We start from the raw sequence: 16,811 nt of genomic DNA, 5'->3' as shown, positions 1-16,811 counted from the left end.
AGGCAGGGTGCACCCTGGACATGTCACCATCACAGAGCCACACAGAGATACACAACCATCCACGCTCGTCCAGACACTGTGTAAAATGTAAATAAAAACAGAATGTAGGGATTTGCAGATCTCCTAAACCAATATTTTTTGCTCACAATAGAACAGAGAAAACATACCAAACACTGAGTGTGAAACATGTTGCTGTTTCATGAAAAAAATGATCACTTATCTTAAATTTGATGCTAGCACTAATGCACCCTCATGCCATCAGAGATGCAGACTTTTGAACTGAGCATGGATAACAATCTGGATGGTTCTCCTTTTTTTTTCAGAGGATACAACGCCTATGATTTCTAAAGGAAATAACACATTTTGATTGACTGACCACAGAATAGTTTTCCACTTTGTCTCAGTCCATTTTAACGAGCTTTGGTCAAAGAAGACAGCCGCGTTCCTGGATCACGTTCACATAAGATAAGATAAGATAAGATAAGATAAGATAAGATAAGATTCGCCTTTATTGTCTCTTCAGGAGAGAAATTTTGCGTGGGCATGAGAAGGTGTGATTTACAATGAACGAACAAGACTTAGACACGACTTAGGTACCACAGAGGGAACACACAAAAAACATACAATATATGCTAAACAAGGAACCATGTAAACATAGATACACTGTAGCCTAGTTTGCCTACAGCCATAGCCCCCGCAGCAGACAACCATTTAGTGCACACAACCCTCCCTCTTGATCCTATCATCCCATCATCAGTAATTCTACCCCATTTGGACATCCATTGCACATACCTCCTAAATGTATTAAAAAAAAATAATAATGATAAAAAAAAATAATAATAATAATAATTATACATATGATGCTAAAATAAAAATACAACCCCCCCCCACACACACACGCACATAAAAACACTACCTAAGATTACAATAAAGAACCTGACACATGCACCCCCCCACCCCCACCACCACACACACACACACAACCATTAAGACATATTATTTAGTAGCCTAATTGACCAAGGGACCATTGAAAATTTGAACCTATTCGTTTTACATTTCGGGACCCTGTATCTTCTTCCTGAGGGCAGTATCTCATATTCACCATGCAAAATGTGTTCACCATCCTCTAAGATTTTCAGACTCTGCCTTTTCACTGTTTCATCAAATAACGCTTGCAAAGATGTGGGAGAGGGCATGCCCATTATTTTCCCCGCTCTCTTGATGAGAGTTTGGAGTTCACCTTTCAATTTAATAGACAGGTTCCCAAACCATACAATAATCCCATATCTAATAATGGATTCAATGGAAGCCCTGTAAAAGGCCAACATTATTTCTTTCTCAATGCCAAACACTCTCAGCCTCCTCAAAAAATGTAGACGCTGGCTGATTCTTGCATTTAAAAATTCAATATGCTGGCCCCATTTTAATTGGGAATCAAATACCACACCTAAGTATTTGTATGTGGAGACCTGCTCCACTGCCTCCCCATTCACAGTCACCACCTCATGGTTAACTTTTGACCTGGGGTCAAAGACCATTTCTTTTGTTTTGCTTACATTTAACACCAGATTGTTTAGTTCACACCACAACAAAGCTCTATCTATTTCTGACTGATAGCTAGAAGAATCAGAGTCGTGTGTCAGTAGACTAAGAATGACTGTGTCATCTGAAAACTTGATTATGTAATTGTTTGTGTGGTGGTTTCTGTATTCGTTTGTGTATAGTGTGAACAATAACGGGGAACTCATATGGCTCATATGGCTTCTTCTTTGCATGGTAGAGCTTTAATCTGCATTTGTGGATGGTGCGGTGAACTGTGTTCACAGAAAATGATTTCTGGAAGTGTTCCTAAGCCCAGGCAGTAATTTCCGAAGATCACAAGCATCCAGTATTGACTTTTGATTGTATGCCTTGTGCACAGAGGTGTCACCACATTTTCTAAATCTTTTGATGATATTATGCACTGTAGCTGGTAAAGTTGAGGAACATTATTCTGAATTTGTTTCACGATAAGTATATGCAGTATTTTGTAGATTGCTGAGCCTTTCTTAAGTTCTGAATTTTTCTGCTCAGCCCTTTCTTTAAAATATCACAGGCTTTTTCAGTCTTCTTTTGGTCCTGACACCATCATCTTTTTTGGACTTAAAGGTTTTTATTTATGTTGCACCAAACTGTTGATTTGGCCATTGATATTGCTTATGCAATATCTCTGACAATGACAGACTTTCTTGTTCTCATATGGATATTTTCTTACCCTTGCATTGAGAGCTTCTTAGACCACGTGCCATTGCTTCATAGCAACAATTAGCCCACACAATTAAACAGCTTTTGAGTCAATTTAACAAAACATGGTTCCTTGAAAAACTATTTTCCTCTTGATGAGCTGCAACTCATAAAACCTATTCCAGTTTAGAGGTGAACAACTTTAGATTAAAGGGCAGAGACTTCTATTAAAGTCAATATTCATTTAGCTGTGAGTGGTGGCTGCTCGACGTTGCCCAATTTCCATCCCCAGGACACACTGTACTAACGGCTGCAGTGCCCCTTACTCATAAGGGGAGAGTGAATACCATCTCTTCGAATGTAATTCAGGAACATTGATGGGTTTTATCTATGGTGTCCAGACGGCTTTATAAAGTGTCTGTAACTGTTCTTTTTTGAACAAAAAGCTTAAAGCAGAGCTTTTAAACACCCTGTCCACATTTCTCTCTTCTGCCAAGGTTGACATTGGAATACAGATCAGAGGACTGTTTCACCAATACAAGCATCTCTTTATGGGTTCATCTCCTGTTATCATGAGGTGTATTATGGATTTTATTAATCAAATAAAAGTACAAACTTTAAAAAGATTAAAACTTTTTAAAATACAATTCTCTGGGGGAAAAGGTAAAAAAATATTCAAAAGATTTGATTTTCCATCTCTGGAGGCACATTTAGCAAAGGTATGTATTTTTTGTTTGTTTGTTTGTTTTTAATGCAGGATCAAATAGCTTATAAATATGACTTAACTACACAGAATCAAAATTAGACTGGCAAGAAACTGAAAACTAGTTGAAATGGAGAATTGTTTTTGGGGTAGAAAATTATTGATGGTTGAAAGTTATGGAAGATGGTTATTGCCAGTCTCATTACTGTCAAACATTCCTCAACTACAGTTCAGTTTCAAATTAAGTTAAAGATTTGTGGATGTTCGAATTTTGACCAAATCCAGTGAAAGATAAACTGTTGGTTAACCTTAGAAAGACTGACTCAATCTAAAGAAGGTTGTTTCTAAAAGACTTTTGTTTTTGACCCAGATCTCTGGATCTGTCCAAAATTACATGACCTTCACTGAAGTTTATCTGTAGTAGTAGATTTTAATAAAGCATTGATATAAACACTGAAGGTTTGGTGAGTTGGCATCAGTTATCCCTACAAATAGCTCCCATATCTTTGCTTGTGTCTACTTTAAATTATTTGTCTTCTTGTATTGCCATAAATATTCAAATTCTGAAAATGGATGGGTTAACAGTTACAGTGCTAGGCACTTGTATCATGTTCCACATTGCTATCATATAAATGAGATGAAATCTTTACTTTTTCCATTCAAATCAGTACAAGTAAGATAAATAAAGATTGAGTTAAGTGCTGCCTATTTGTGTATCATATGTGAGGGCAAAGCAGTAAAGAAGCCTTGGCCTGTGACTGCGTTTTCTCTTGAATGAAATCACCCATACCCATGTCTGATCCTCTCTGCAGAGGGAAGCAATCACGCCTTGCCTTGCTCTCCGCTCTTCAAACACAAGAGCACTTGAAAAGCTGATTTCCTGCTCCTCAGAGGGAGCAGGTTTCTTTTGTCAACTGAGAAGCCAGGTCAAAACAATAATTGTTGGCAAATTGCGCCTAAAAATATACAACGCTCATTTGATTTACATGTCATTCTCATGAGTCCACTCTTCAGGCCTCCTTGACTGCTCACAATGTTACATTAGAGCTTCATCAAATGTTTATGAGGGCAAATCAATTTCATTTCCTCGGTGTACTGGAGTGTGTGTTTGTGTGTGTGAGGGATAAAGAAGGCAATGTACACTGCAACCCCATATTAATGCATGTTATATGAAGGGGCAGGTTGCTCCCTCTGCTTAATGGGATTAAAGACATTAACAAACTGTTTACCAAATGGGGACCTCTCTCTCTGGCTTTATCTCCAACTCTGTCTTTGTCTCCCACTTTCTCTCTTCCTCACTGTCCACAATTCACTCTTTCCCTACGTCTGATCCCTAATCAGCAAGACGACCTGGAAGTGCCTGGGGGCTGAATACAAATGAGCACAGCTGCCCAGTACGGATTACTACCACACACAGGCCTGCACTCCATGTGCAAATTCACACACATATGCAATCTCAGAGAAATCAGTACATGTAAGCTGTCTAGGCTTTGAATGGACATCTGTCATTCACATGCATGCTCAACACTTGCTGATACATGTATTTTCTAAACATATGTTTTACTATGAATTTCTCTCACGCATACACAAACGCATGTACAGAGAACGCAAGACACACACTGCTCAGATCACATGTCGGTAACTTCCAGTAGCAGACATATGCTGTGACACACCCAGCACTTTTAGTGTGTCACAGGAACATGTGTTCACATGGCCGGTATGTTAGTGTGAGGGGGGCCTGTGCTGCGGCCATATGTCGCCAGTCATCACCAAGATACAGTTGACCCGCCCTTTCTTTTTCTATTCCTTTCTCTCTTCCAACAACAACAACAAACAGATGAGATGAACATTGAATGTCACAATGAAATAGCCTCTGTTTGTTTCTCTCTTGTGATAAAGTTGGCCTCAGTATCTCTCACGGATTAAAAACTCATCACAATGTTGACAAGGTGGAGTTAAATCTGTGAACTTAGAGTTGACATATGTGATGACCAGTGAGCAGCTAGACTAGAGAGGGTTGATCATGATGTTGGGCTCAGTGGCCTCTCAAAGGTAGGTAATGAAGTAATGCCAAGCTACTCCACTTTTCTGTCAACATTTAGGCTGCTCGTCAGGAGCTGAACCGACATCTCCCACTCTTCAGGTTGGACTGGCCAAAAGACCTTAATGGATACAGAATCAGTGTAATTTTAGAGCTGTTAAACTCGCAGCTGGCCTCAGTTTGCAAATTAAAGCCCTGTCTCAATGCAACCACTGTGCTGGGTCAGAAATAAAATGGCTGTTGTGGCAGTATCACACCTCCATCTAGTGGTAAAGAGAGGTACAACTCCCAAACGTGAGATTTTGGATCTGTTTCTGAAACTATTTTTGAAAGTGATGGCCTCAAAATTTTTGAGAAAGTTCATCCTCCTGTGGATTTTTCTATGGTGCCACCAGTAAATAAGTATTACACTATGTTCTGGGTAAAGTTCCATAATTTGTCCCTTGTTGAAGTGGAAACATGTCAGCAACAGTGTTTAGGCAAGAAGGGATAACAGAACTGGTCCACTGAACACACACACGCACACACACACACACACACACACACAAACACACACACACAGACGCACGCATACACACATAGTTGGGAAGTCAATCAATGACCACATGAAGGAACAAAATCAATACAAAGAGATATACAATTGGCACAAAAATAATGCAAAATGATAACATAGAGACACAACATGAACACAAAGATATACAAAGGGACTACATAGAAATACAAAGTCAACCCCAAAAAAAATCACAAATTATTAAGAGTTGCAAAATGATCATAAAAGACATAGAAATACCACAAAATATTACAAAAAGAGACACAAAAAGCTACAAACCACAATAAAATCCATCATAACCACAAAGAGAGCCAAGACTTCTAAATCTTAAAATCCATCTTGTAATCCATCAGTTTGTATTGTAAAAGTGATCAAAAGGACAATATAAATGCAGTCCAATTACCATTTATCATATGTTTGTGTACACAGATTTCCTCTTCACTAGAACTCTCAATTTGAGGATTTTCTTTTTACATGGTCTTTGCAGTCCTCTCGGTGATCAGTCAGGATAATGTCTTTCTATACTTTGAAATGGACTGATCTGTTCATTTTTCTACTAAAGTCATTAAAAATTCACATCTAGAAAAATATCAAGAATACTCTGTGGGAGTTCTGACTTCAACTTGGCCTCTGCACAGCACCTTGTGACAAGAATAACCTGAATGGTTATTCAAATGGCAATAAAGGGATTGATTTACTGTGTGAGCTGTATGCCAAGGTGACTCAGGGAACTATACATGCAATCTTCGTTTTTCTCTCTGTGATCTCTCAGTGATCTCTTTTTGACTGATATTGGGGGAAGAGTTCAGCTGGAAGAAATCATTTAACAAAGCAAGGACGATCTTCTCCCTGAGCAGTCAGAGGAAAGGCCACCGCTTCTGTATCTGCATCTTCTTCGTCCTCATCATCTGCGTGAGCCCTTCCTCTCTCTGCATTTCTGCTCGGCCTTGAGCTTTTGGTGTCACATCAATCGCACCCAAGGGAACATACCAAAGTGGTTTTGTTTTGACTTTATGGAAAGGCACTCTTGAGATGGCGGGTTCAAGGAGGGGGTTGGTCGTGTGTTTTGAAGACAATAAAAAGGACGCCCAAAGTAATGAGTAAGTGTATTGATGTGGTGACATTAAATTTGGAATTATTTGTTATCCCTGATTATGACTTGTGTCATCTCTATGCTTCATGTCAGGAAGAAGCATTTATCCCATCGAAGTGTTCTTTTGCAAACACGATAAATTTGTCGCTACTTGAGGTCTCTGATTCTTATACTTTGTACCTTTATACTTTCTTATGACTTTGCTTGGAGAATCACAAGAAAATTCATACTGCAATCAATTCCAAGTCATACAATTCGGTAGACACATAAGAATGGTGTAGAACATGGTGTAATTAATGTTAGTACACGTACGTCAGCAAAGTTAAACACAAACAGTCAAACTATAAATGATCTAAGGTGGTAAAATGTGTGAAAACTTTGAAAGTAAAAGATTGACTTAGCCACCAGTTAAAGTTTAGTTCATTCACAGTGCTCCTCTCCCCTTAGAGGACTCGGTCCGTTATTGAAAGACTGACACTGTGTATTTCTTCTACAGTTTGTATTTCTTGAAGAAGTTGTTTCTGTATTTCATGGAAACATCAAGGTTTTGAGCTATTGGCTTCTCCTGTTGCTATTGGGAGAACACAGGAGTCCTTCCACCCTCATGTGACAGTCTTACAATTCTGACAAAGGAAACATAATTCAGAAACAAAAAACAATGCTCTTCCTCTTCCACCTTACTCCCCCTCTCTTACACCACATCTTAGTTTCATCACATAATTAACAACAATCTGTAACACCTGCTCTTGTTGTGTTTTACTTCTATCAATTCAATCTGTTGGATTACATGTCCATCATTGTGAAAAAATGTGCCTCAAAATGTTCTGCAAAAACAGTTGATGAGATTTGCAAATAGTGTGGAAATTAATGAAAGTTGTCAGTAGTTTTTGTTGAAAGAGAGTTTGATTTACAAATGGGTTCTCAGAAGTTGGTTCAGATAATTGGGTTGAGTGTTCAGTGATACGTTTGGTAGTGCGGCAACACTGTCCAGAGGACAGTCAAAGAAAGCACGGCTCACTGGCAGAAAGTACCCTAATGTTCCACAGTTCTGTTTGTGGCAGCACTGCAATGCACCAGCTTGCTCTTCCACTCAATGGCTACATATTCATTATTGATGATGTCATTAAAATATGCACAAGGACAAAATAGGTGATGTGTGGAGGGTTACAATGCTGTGTCTTTGTGAGCAATTCAGAAATTGTTAATGACAAGAGGGCAGAAATTTTAATTTACCAAAAGTTTAGCTTAATTGAATTTCATTGAAATTTAACTGAAAAGTACTTTATTAATCCAAATGAGGGAAATTATTTTACAGCGTGAAGAATCAATAAAACAGATTAGCCATTAGTTCTTGCAAATTTTGTAACTGAATTCTAATCACAATAAAACTTTGTATCTAAGTGTGTGTGACTGTGTGTTTTGTGGTGTCAGGCAAGTGCAGTGTGATCTAACAGCAGCTGACAGGCAGGTTCCAGGCCTCTCTCTAGGGTCCTGTGTGTTTGTGTGTGTGTGTGTGTGTGTGTGTGTGTGTGTGTGTTTGTGTAAGTGTGTCTGTGTGAATGCGTCCTGCTCTAGTGGTGTGTGCTAATTGGGAGCTCAGCGGGACGGGTAGCAGGTCCTCTGTAGTGTACATGCGCACATGTAAAATCATATTCAGTCTTTCTCTCTGTGGCTCTTTCTGTCTCTCAGACAAACACACATACACACACAGCTCAACAGCAGTCTGGTCCGTTAGCCTTTCTACATTTAACATGAGTCCAGTCTGCAGCCTCTTGACTTATTCATCCCTCTCCACCTCCTCCTCAGCCACTTCTCGCCTGCACTAACCTGAAACGACAGCTGCACTGCGGCCAGTGGAGACCTGCCAGCCTCCCTAGTCTCGCTGGACATCAGAAAGAAATGCACACAACACCAGGGAGCTGTGCAGGCATTTCAGGATGAAGAGACGAGTGTGGAGGATCAATGGTGTACAAGAGAAGGAGGTTGACGTGGGTGGAGGGGAGGGCGATGGTGTGTCTACTGGTGTGTGAATGCGTTATTTACCTGGACAGGATGGGGAGCAAAAAGATGAATCATTCACCTTCTCCTTAGAGATCCCACAGCACACACACCAACACTGACACACATGCATGCATATACACACAAAACCCCAATTATATATTCCCACACATCCACATACTGTATTGAAAATGAATGAATGAAGAACAATACACACACAGCTCTAAGTTAGGACAATTATGAATGATAAAGTGAGCTCCTCTCTCCACTTGACTTGAGTCAACAGATGTCAGAGAGTGGGGGTCATTATCCCTGAATGGGTGTCAGAGTCTTGCTCAGGGACACCTTAGCACATAAGATGCATTGCTTATTTTGTTAAAAAAACAATTTGCTATATTATTCAGTTTATTTATATAGCGCCAAATACAACAAATGTCATCTCAAGGCACTTAAATAGTATAGTCCAATTCAAGCCAATTGGAATTCAATTCATTGTAATCACAATTATTTTCAAAATAATCCAATTCATTCACATAGAGCCAATATAAAAACAATTTCCTAGCTAAGGAAACCAACAGATTGTACTGAAACTTGTCTTCAGTCCAATCTCCCGTCCTGAGCGTGCCTGAGGCGACTGTGGAAAGGAACGACTCCCTTTTAACAGGAAGAAACCTCTGGCAGAACCAGACTAGGGAAGGGTGGCCATCCGCCTCGACCAGCTGGGGTTTGAGAAGACAGAAAAGAAGGGGGAAAAAAACACTGTAACACCATTCCAAGGATATCTGTTGGAACAGGGAAACACGAGTTAATGACCACAATAATGTCACATGTACATAATATCATTTGAGAAATTAAACAGGGGAAAAAGAGAGTAAAGTGAAGAAAGGTGTGACAGATGAGGCCCCCCAGCAGGCTGGGCCTATAGCAGCTTAACTATGGGATGTTTCAGAATGTTATTAAAATAATACTCAAATACTTCAGTTAAAACATTTTTGATGAATCGTTAAATGGTATCTGAAGTAATGTTTGGCTCAGTTTTTTTTTAACACAAACATGATTCAAATTTTGGCGTAATTCGAAAATAAAAATTTATTTTAGATTCATTGAACACTTCAAGTCAAGGTAGATTCTCTCACACAATCTGGATATGTGTGTGTGTTGTTGGTGTTTGTTCTGTGGGGTGGATGTCAGTTACTTTCTAGCATGTCCGACAGCCAGCATATGATCCTGAGACAGCGTGACAGCTGGTTTCACGCCCCCTCAACACACAACACACAATCGCACACATAAGATTCATGCACATGCACAGCGAATGACAGATTTGCCACCCTGTGACAGACCTGCTACATTCACCTGCAGCCAACAGGCCCAAGGAGAGAGAGGTAGAAGGGTTGGGTATAAGTTATGAGGGTAGAATTAGTGCTACCCGAGGCCAGATGGGAGACAGATACATGGAGGGACAAGGTAGCAAAGGCTAGTGGGTGGATGGATGGATGGATGGATGGATGGATGGATGGATGGATGGATAGAGGGGTGGGGGCTAGAAGAGGGCGGAAAAGGAAAAATGGAAGGAATAGTATTTGAGTTTTTAAGGTATGAAAGACAAAAGTACAAAGGGAAAAGATAAACATCGATGAGAAAAAATATTGGTCAACCAAAGAGTCCTGGGTAGTGCTGAGGCTGCAGACCAGAGAGATCAACCTTAGTTGAAACACAAAGCAACAACGATGAGCAACAACATACTAAAAGCTGCCACAGAGAAGATTTCTCATCATCATCACCTTCAAAACAAAACCGTTTGCTCTGATGGGCTTCATCAGTTCTCAAAAAGTAGTTTTCTCCTAAAATCTCCCTGTTTTTCCATAGGCAGTCCCTTAACTGCCCCCCTGAGGGCATACACTCTAACTTATAAGGGTGAATGGCTTAGGGTGTTGTTGAAGCTGAAGGGTTGTAATATCCATTGTCCAGCTGCATTCATTAGGACGACTGCTCCCTAATGTGACGAGACATGCCTGACATTCCACACAACATGAAACACAGAGGCAGCACCCGACTTCACACGTATTTGCAGATACAAACACATATAAAGCATACACAAATGGGATAAGTAGACAGTAAGACAGACAAAGGACGGAAAGGTTGAAGCAGATTGTGGACTTTTTTTCAGCTCATTATTTTGCTCTTTCTGATTTTGTTGATCTTTCCTTCTCCTGTGTAACAATTTCATGTCATGGTTGAGAGAGCCTGTGTCTTTGCTGCCGATGACAGGCATGTTCTTGACATCAGCATTGTGTTATTCATCTACATGCTTGTTTGTTTTGTGTCTCGCTGTCCTCTTCCATTCAGTCAATCTTCCCGAGATAAACTCATAAGAATTAGTGAGATATAAAACTTGATAAGAGGCTTTTACAATGTGAAAATCATAACTTTGAGAAGGAAAGAAAACTAATTTATTTCCAGCCTGCAAGCTGAAGTCCTGGTGAGTATTACTGGAATTTAGTTTTCACGTTTTATCCTGAGTCCAACAGTAACAATAATACATCAAACCAGCATTTACTGGAAACGCCACAGAGAAACAGGAAAACTTGCATGAAAGATCTCTTAAAGGTCTTAAAACGTTGTTGATATCCGTGGAGCTTTTTTTACTTTAACAATGAACATAAATAGGTGCAAAAACTACACATAGAGAACCCTGTGCTGTGCTTGAGGGCATGCTCACCGTCGGCCTTTTCCCAAAGCAGAGGTGATGTGTCCTGGTCCACTAATGTCAACATCGCAGCCAGAGTCGGAGGACTGTCAAACACACTAACACACAACCTTTTCGGGCTAACGCTAACATAGTAAGAGTGTGTGATCATGTGCGTGTTCAAAATGCTCCCTTGTCCCTTCTCAGTACTTCTGCACATGTGCTGCCTTAACTTGCCCGAGGTAAACATGCACATGCAACTTAAGAGTATGTTTGTGTGCTTGTGTGTCCATATGTGATCTTCACAATAATTGGTTTTCAGCTAAACATTTAGTTGATGCAATTTTGCCATTTTCTACTTCACTGTTCAGTCATATTTACAACCAAAGTGTCTCAAGTTAATTATGCAGCAGGATTAATTCTCTTTGTATTTAGCTGCTTCACGCTTTGGGGTTTGTGATCATTCATTCTTATGTAAAACCATGGTTTAAGATTGCAGACTAAGTTTTACAGTACAGGCTGTGAGTGGGCAGCATGATGTTAGAGTGAAGCTCAGAGGGTAAATAATGTAACACAAATGATCAAATCTTTGGACACAAAAAGTAGCCAGAGAGCAGTTTACCTTGTGATAATTTACATTTACTTCACAATGTATCCAAGACTCCACCATTTCTTTCATATTTGAGCCAAATGTTAAAAATGAGAGATTGACAAAAAGGTGGAGGAGTATATGAAGCTTGGGAAATTATTGCCATAGCTCTCAAGATTTATTCCCCTCAACTGGCTACATGAATACATGCAAAACAAATTTTATGTGACTTAGAGGCAAAAACTTTGATATGTCGATGCCCTGGCTATCTCTGGTTTGGGATCTTTGTCTTGTGATTTTAAGATTTATTGGTGCATTATCATTTTATGCCTAATCTCATTTTGAAAGAATTAAATTAATTTGTTGAATGCTTTCATGTGTAATTGGTGCTAACTTTGGTGATGCTGCTTTCTTGGCCTAGATCTTTGAACTCAATGATTTTTTTTCTGGTTAGATAAAGGTTATGTATGGTATCTGAGACCGTGCTGAAAAAGCACAAACTATCGTTCGTGCAAACTTCTATTCTTTTGTTTGTCTCGTTTTCTGTCTGTCAGCAAGATAAAAAAAAAATACTGAGTCAAATCCCTTGAAAGTTAATTGAGAAGTGGAGTGTGACAAAGATAAGAAATCATTTAATTTAGGTGCGGATTGAAAACAGCTTTAAAATTGAAAAACATGGCTTTGATCTGGCAAAGAATGTGCCCCACAATTGACCTGTTTACCTCAATACACTTAATTCAATAATCATTCTCCCCGACTTAAAAATATCTACTGAATCTTAAGTATTGCGCTACCCACAGAATAAATAATAAATAGGAATGCATTTGATAAACATATTATGTTACTTATAGGTTTTGAGTGTAATCTGTCAAGACAGAGCAGTGCAGATGGGGTGCAGTGAAGGCATATAGGTGTTGGAGCGTGAAGGTTTTCACTGTTAATACAGATATAATGATGTGACCATGAATGCATCAGCGCCAGCGTGCGGCAGTGTGTGCGTTGCCCGATCTCAAGAACAGTTGTGTCGTTGATCTGTGAGACAATTTCTCGTGACTCAGACCTCAGGAAAGAGAGAGTTAAAGATAGATTGAGGTTATAAGAGATAGGTGGAGTATGATTAACAAGGGGAGACAACGACAGTGTGTTGTTTTGACTGCGTTGGGATGGACGTGAAGCCGACAGCGTGTTGGCCTATATTCTCATGTAGCTGAATGCGTAAGGGGGCGTAGAGACAAGAAGATGTCCCCGTGTCTATCCTATTATTTATCCACAGAGAGAAAGCGCATGTTTTTTGGAAACTGACACATAATCTTCAAAAGTTCAAGAGGCACCTACCAATTACGGGCACCCCCTGAATTTCAAGTAGACATTTCAGAACATCTTTAGAAACTGTTGCAAAAGTTGTTCATTACTGCTCATTGACAGTTCATTGTTCACCAATGTCCACACCACGGTAATTAAACAAAGACAATAGTAATAATGATTAAATAACACAAAAAAAGAATGAGAGAATCAACATATTTTTGTAGCTATAGAAGCTCTTACTTGTATGCTAATAGTTTCCTACAATCTTCCAATTCTATTTATTAGTTTTCAAGTCAGTAATGTCAGAACTCATCGCTGGCCAGTTTACATTCCTGGTTTCCTTTGAAACCTTTTGCACTGTTGTTGGGATTGTTGTCCTGCTGAAAGATCCAGTATTATTTGTTACGGTTTGGAAAACCAATTAAGTGTGGACTCTGAAGCAGACAACAGTGGAGGCAGGAATTGTGAGAGGAGTGACGATGACAGAAGGTTCAAGGTCTGGTCCAGACACGCGGTATGAGTCTCAGGAGAAAAAGAAAGGTCGGTTATTTCTGGGAATAGATTCTGATGGTTTCTTCAAGATTAATTCAAGCACTGTTAAGGGAAAGTGATTGTTTGTCTTACTCTCTTGTGTTTTCAGGGAGATCTTTAGGGGAGCCACTGATTCTTGTCCTGTCCTTGAGTGCTGGAGCCGCAGGAAGCTGGGCTGGCAGGTAGGTTGTTCGAGTGAGTAATCCACAGGTAAGTATTCAGGAGAACTGGTTTACACCAAGGAGATTGGCACTGAGGTCAAAACCTCTCCAGCAACTTGAGGACCAAATTGGGGAGCACAGGAGAAGGAGGATTATAGAAACATTACTTAAAAGGGTGTCAAGGATCGGCCCGATTACCACGCTTAGGAGGCAGGCAATCTGTTGGAGACTGGGTGCACCCACTGGTCCTTATGAACAGGTCCAGTGATGAGGCTGACGAGATGCAGGTGGGGCAACAGGAGAGCAGCCCACACTGCATCTAGGAGAAGGAACATGCAATCCTGCCCAACCCAACCAACGGTTCAGGAAAAAAACACCCCAAAAACATACAACCAGTGCAACCATAACAATTTTCCCTCAAATCTATTTTTTTGACACTAAGTAACACATTTCATTCCTTGGTGATCTTTTGGTCTGAGAAGCAACGTAGCATCCCCTCAGTATGATAGAACCTCCACCATGTTTTATTGTACCTAGTTGTCTTTTCTTCATGGCACAGGTGGCCTTCATTCGGTAATGAAAGAGGCCATGACATGCAGATAAGTGTGGGACTCGAAGCAGGATAGCTGTGATCAGGCTTCAGCCGACATATATTCGCCTCGCCAGTTAAATGGTAAATGGACCGTGTTTATACAACACTTTTCTTGTCTGGTTGACCACTCAAAGCACTTTTACACAACAAGCCACATTCACACACTCATACAGCACTTCTTCGTCTATACAGTGCTACAGTCTCCATCACACACATTCACACATCAATGGACGCATCGGAGGCAATGTGGGGTTCAGCGTCTTGCCCAAGGACACTTTGACTGTGATCGGAGGAAGCTGGGATTGAACCACTGACCTTCTGGCATCCATGTTTGGTGTCCTTTTGTACCTAAGTTTTATTTTGCTTCTTAAAGACAGACTACATTCTCAAACAGCACTTCTTTGGTTTCCTCTGTCCACAGGCAGATCATAGAGGTTTTTAGAGGTTTTGCAAGCATGAGTCCTGACTTTTTGGGCCTGTTATTTGTGGTGTCCTTCTTGGCCTTTGCGCACAGTTGGTTCAGAGTGCAGCATCTGGTTCAGAGTAAAACCACTAGCAAAGATTGTTCCAGGTCAGGGGCCTGTTGGTTTCTTTCACTGCCTGTACCGACTCTCTCAGTTTTTATTATGGTATATCTTAGTTTCATGTCCACATACTAACAAATTTATGAACGTGAGACTTGATGAATTACGTATTGTTGAAATAACTGTGAACATCCAGCTCCTTTGTCTGAATGATAAATGACTTCATTTATCTACTGAGGTCATGTAAACTCTGGAAATTAAGCATGACAGGCTTTATTTAGAGGGACTAATTACTATTCATTGAAAGGGAGTCAATGATTGTGTCCAACATCTTATGTCTGTGTTTTTTAATCCAAATATTGTGAATGATAAGCTTTTTGTTGTTTTTTTCTCATTCACTTGTTGTCTGTCTTTTCTTAGTGCTGACACCCTTGCACCAATTTCTATCTTTGAACCTAAGGATTGAATCAGTGTGAATATTTTGGGGCTTTCTGCTGATAAATAAAAACGCTTGGGTTCCACAAGGCCGTGGGGATAAACCAGACAAAAAAAACTGGTTGGGAACCTGCTTTGATCTTGACTGTGTGCACATGTGTGAGTGAATCAGGGCCCAGATGAGACTATGTGACACTCTGTTTTTTTCTAAGGTGACATACTTGATAACATTTGCACTTTCAGACTCTAAAAGTGGTATTAATCTCCATCAAGTGTCCCAAAAGACGTTCACACACACAAAAACACACGGATACACCACATATCACAGCACAGATGTTTCTGGCATTTCAGTGATTTAGAGCGTCATCCCCGGTCGCCAGTAGCGTGAAGCTGTGATCTTCACATATATGACACCTCGGCTCAACAAGGTGCACACAAAAACACACAGACACACACACTAAAAGGATGCCTGTGCCTGTGTCTCTCCTGCCGTCACATTTTCACTTCCTGATTTAGACAGACAGAGACCCATCCTTTGGGACACAGACACACTTCTTTTCTTCACTCCCTCGCTTCTGTCTCTGCTCTCTCCCCTTTTCTTGATCCTCTGCTTCCTCTCATGGGGACGGAGGGAGGCGGGGCTGAAGGTTAGGCAGATGGAGGCGGGTGGTACACTGATATAAAGTCAGTCTCAGGTTTGCTCCTGTGGGAATGGTGTGATGGAGAAGGAGAGGGAGAAGGCAAAAACATGAAAGTGTCACTGAGGATTTTTCTCCTCAAGTCATGAGAAAACACAGAGAGGTCCAGCTTGGAAAAAAAAAAGCTTGCTTCAACTATTCCTCAAAGCCAAAGGGTCAAGCCATGTCAACTCAATCAAGAGTTCCCACTTGAAATTTTTGGTCTACTCATATCTGGTTAGAAATCACAAATATTAGACCTATGAGACAACAGTTACTAAAGCAGGAGTTTGGCACATGTCATCAGAATTTTTGTTCTGCAGGTTAAAACAAGAGTATAAAGTTAGAGGGGATGCTTTGTAAATGATCTAAATCAGTTATTTTAGTATCAAAGTTATCCAGCTAATATTTATCCTCTACCTTATGATAAACTTTTAAGAGTATTTGTTCAGTTTCAAGGTCACATGTGGTCTAATCTGGTATAAACAATATATATTGTATGTTTATCATATCAGACTTTTAATTTTGGAGCAATCATTAGGCTATATGCCAGTTTATAAATAAATAATGATTTATAAATTAATTCTTAATTTATTAAATCTAAAAGTAACAGTAATCATTTGAAATAAAAAATAATATATATATATATATATATATATTTTATTTTATTTTAAATAATTACTGTTACTTTTAGATTTAATAG

Source organism: Odontesthes bonariensis, chromosome 2 (genome assembly GCF_027942865.1).
Source record: "Odontesthes bonariensis isolate fOdoBon6 chromosome 2, fOdoBon6.hap1, whole genome shotgun sequence".
NCBI lineage: Eukaryota > Metazoa > Chordata > Actinopteri > Atheriniformes > Atherinopsidae > Odontesthes > Odontesthes bonariensis.
The sequence above is the reverse complement of the archived record's forward strand: the minus strand, read 5'-3'. Positions refer to the sequence as shown.